This window comes from Crocuta crocuta, unplaced genomic scaffold (genome assembly GCF_008692635.1).
Source record: "Crocuta crocuta isolate KB4526 unplaced genomic scaffold, BGI_CrCroc_1.0 scaffold1179, whole genome shotgun sequence".
NCBI lineage: Eukaryota > Metazoa > Chordata > Mammalia > Carnivora > Hyaenidae > Crocuta > Crocuta crocuta.
This window is the reverse complement of record NW_027529201.1, coordinates 86,680-90,982: the sequence shown is the minus strand read 5'-3', so window position 1 is coordinate 90,982 and position 4,303 is coordinate 86,680. Positions and strand designations below refer to the sequence as shown.

The 4,303-nt window shown below is 37.2% G+C and overlaps 1 long non-coding RNA gene across 2 annotated transcripts in view; it reads right to left on the bottom strand.

Annotated features, from left to right (window-relative positions):
• Positions 1-4,303, bottom strand: part of LOC144226829 (uncharacterized) — a 16,673-nt gene that overhangs the window by 1,052 nt on the left and 11,318 nt on the right. The gene's annotated exons all lie outside the window — the stretch shown is intronic.

Here is a 4,303-nt window from a genome sequence, read left to right as displayed (position 1 = left end):
TTCAAGAATCCTTGGAGTACTGCCTTTCATCTCCTCTGGAAAATTTTTCGCCGTCACCTTCCCCATTTCTCTTTCTTGTCCTTCTGAGACTCAAATGTACAGTAGACCTTCTCACTCTATTCATTGTGTCTCTTATCACACATTTTCTTTTTTTTCCCTATAATTTGTTTCACTAGGAGGAATTCTGGGTAATTTTTTCTTATCTACCTTTCAATGTAATAATTCTTTTTTTTTTTTTTAAATGTTTTTTATTTATTTCTAGGAGAGAGAGATAGAGAGAGACAGCGTGAACAGGGGAGGGTCAGAGAGAGGGAGTCACAGACTGAAACAGGCCCCAGGCTCTGAGCTGGCAGTCAGCACAGAGCCCGACGCGGGGCTCGAACCCACGAACCGCGAGATCATGACCTAAGCGAAAGTCGGACGCTTAACCGACTAAGCCACCCAGGCGCCCCTCAATGTAATAATTCTCTCTTAAGGAAGTGGCAGGATATAAAGTGCTAAATGGGAAAAATCTACAGCCAGAATACTCTCTCTGGCCTGGCTATCATTCAGGAAAGAGAGATAAAGAGTTTCCCAAACAAAAATTAAAGCAGTTCATGACCACTAACCCAGCCCTGCAAGAAATATTAAAAGGGACACTTTGAGTGGAAAGGAGGGAGCAAAAGTGACAGTATAAAGGTATGAAACACAAAAGCAGTAAAAATGAGTATTTATATAAAAAAAAATCGCTGAAGGTACTCACAAAAGGATATAAAATATAATAACATATACCTAACAGGTGGGGACAAGAAAAGAATGAATTCAAAATTACATGACCATCAAGTTAACATAGGCTGCTATATGCAGAAGAGGTTATATAGAATCCTAATGTTAACCATACATCAGAAACCACTAATAAATATGCAAAGAACAAAGAGAAAGAAATCCAAATATATCACTAAGGAAATCAACAAGACATGAAAGAGAAAAAGAAAGTATCCAAGAAAATCTTCAGAAACAACCACCAAATAAATATAAAATGGCAATAAATGTACATCTATCAATAGTTACTTTGAACATAAATGGACTAAACCCTCCAACCAAAATACACATGGTAACAGAATGGATAAAAAAACAAGACCCATCTATATGCTCCTTACAAGAGACTCATTTCAGATCTAAAGACACCTGCAGGTTGAAAGTGAAGGGATGGAGAAACATCTATCATCCAAACGGATATCAAAAGAAAGCTGGAGTAGCAATACTTAGATCAGACAAAAAGACTTTTTTTTATGTTTTATTTATTTCTGAGACAGAGAGAGACAGTATGAGCTGGGGAGGATCAGAGAGAGAGGAAGATACAGAATCTGAAACAGGCTCCAGGCTCTGAGCTAGCTGTCAGCACAGAGCCAGATGCGGTGCTCAAACCCACGAACTGTGAGATCATGACCTGAGCCTAAGTTGGACGCTTAACCGACTGAGCCACCCAGGCATCCCCAGACAAAAAGATTTTAAAGAAAGATTGTAACAAGAGACAAAGAAGGGCACTTATAATCATAAAGGGTACAATCCAACAAGAAAATATAACAATTCTAGATATTCATGCACCCAACCTAGGAGCACCCAAATACATAAAATAGTAACAAACATAAAGGAGTTAATCAATAATAATACAATAATTGTAGGGGATTTTAACAACCTACTTACAGCAATGGACAGATCATTCAAACTGGTCTTGAATGACACACTGGAACAGATGGACTTAACAGATGTATTTAGACTATTCCATCCTAAAACAGTGGAGTATATACTCTTTTAAAGTACACATAAAACATTCTCTAGAATAGATCTCTTATTAGGCCCCAAAACAAGCTTCAACAAACTTAGGAAGATCAAAGCCATACCATGCAGTTTTTCGACCACAACACTACGAAACTAGAAATCAACCACAAGAAAAAATCTGGAAAACCACAAATACCTAGAGGTTAAAAATAATATGCTACTAAATAATGAATAGGTCAGTCAGGAAATCAACAGATAAATTAAAAAGTACATGGAAACAAATAAAAATGAAAACACAAAGGTCCAAAACCTTTGGGATGGAACAAAAGTAACCCAAAGAGGAAAGGATATAGTAATACAGGCCTATTTCAAGAAGCAGGAAAAACTCAAATAAAAAATGTAACCTTACATCTAAGGAGTCAGAAAAAGAACAACAAACAAAAACCTAAAACCAGCAGAAGGAAAGGAATAATACAAAATAGAGCAAAGATAAATGATATAGAAAGTAAAAAACAAAACAAAACTAGGAAAGATCAATGAAACCAGGAGCTCTTTGAAAAAAATCAATTAAATTGAGGGGCACCTGGGTGACTCAGTAGGTTAAGCAGCCAATTCTTGAACTCAGCTGAGGTAATCATCTCACAGTTCATGAGATCAAGTCCTGCGTTGGGCTCTGCACTGAACAGTGTGGAGCCTGCTTGGGACTGTCTCTCTCTGCCCGTCCTGCTCGCTCTCTCTCTCTCTCTCTCTCAACATAAATAAATACAATTTTTTAAAAAAAATCAATAAAATTGATAAACCTCTAGCGATATTTACCAAGAAAAAAAGAGAAAGGATTCAAATAAATAAAATCACAAAGGAGAAAGGAGAAATAACAACCACAGAAGTAAAAATAATTATAAGATAATATTATGAAAAACTATATGCCAACAAATTACACAACCTAGAAGACATGGAAAAATTCCCAGAAATAAACTACCAGAACTGAAACAGGAATAGAAAATTAGAACCGATCAATTAGCAGCAATGAAACTGAATCAGTAATCAAAAAACACCCAACAAACAAAAGTCCAGAACCAGATGGTTTCACAGGCGAATTCTACCAAACATTTAACGAAGAGTTAATACTGATTCTTCTCAAACTATTCCAAATAAAAAAAGGAAAGAAGGAAGGAAAACTTCCAAACTCATTCTATAGGCCAGCATCACCCTGATACCAAAACCAGATAAAGACACCACTAACAAAGAGAACTACAGGCCAATATCCCTGATGAACATAGATGCAAGAATCCTCAAGAAAGTATTGGCAAGCCAAATCCAACAATACATTAAAAAATCACTCGCCCCAATCAAGTGTGATTTATTCCTGGATTGCAAGGGCAGTTAATATTGGCAAATCAATGTGATACATGCCATCAATAAGAGAGAGGGTAAGAACCATATGATCATTTCAACAAACACAGAGAAAGCATTTGACAAACACAACATCCGTTCGTGATAAAAACTCTCTGCAGATAGGTCTAGAGAGAATATACCTCAACATAATAAAGGCTGTATGTGAAAAACCCACAGCTAATATCATCCTAAATAGGGAAAAACTGAGAGCTTTTCCTCTATAGTCAGGAACAAGACAAGGATGTCCACTCTCACCATGTTATTTAATATAGTACTGGAAGTCCTAGCCACAGCAATCAGACAACAGAAAGAAATTAAAAGCATCCAAATTGGCAAGGAAGAAGTAAAACTTTCACTATTTACAGGTGACATGATACTATATATAGAAAACCTGAAAGAATGCCAAAAAACTGATAGAATTGATAAACAAACTCAGTAAATTAACAGGATGCAAAATCAGTTTACAGAAATCTGTTGCATTCCTATACACCAAAAATGAAGCTGCAGAAAAATAAAGAAAACATTCCCATTTACAACTGTACCAAAAATAGAAAGATACCTAGGAATAAACCTAACCAAAGAGGTGAAAGACCTGTACTCTTTTAAACTTTTAAAAACAGTGATGAGGGGCACCTGGGTGGCTCAGTCGGTTGAGCGCCCAACTTCGGCTCAGGGCATGATCTTACGGTTCGTGGGTTCGAGCCCCACATCAGGCTCTGTGCTGACTGCCAGCTCAGAGCCTGGAGCCTGTTTTGGATTCTGTATCTCCCTCTCTCTCTGACCCTCCCCTGCTCACGCTCACGCTCCCACTCTCTCTCTCTCAGACAAAAATAAAACATTAAAAAAAAAAACAGTGATAAAAAAATTGAAGAGGACACAAAGAAATGGAAAGATATTCCATGTTTACGGATTTGAAGAATAAATATTGTAAAAATGTCTATACTACCCAAATAACCAAGACATTTAATGCAATTCCTATCAAGAAATCAACAGCATTTTTCACAGAACTAGAACAATTTTTTTTTAATGTTTTATTTCTGAGAGAAAGAGCCAGCATGAGCAGGGGAGGGTCAGAGAGAGAAGGAGATACAGAATCTGAAGCAGGGTCCAGGCTCTGAGCTGGCTGTCAGCACAGAGCCTGACACGG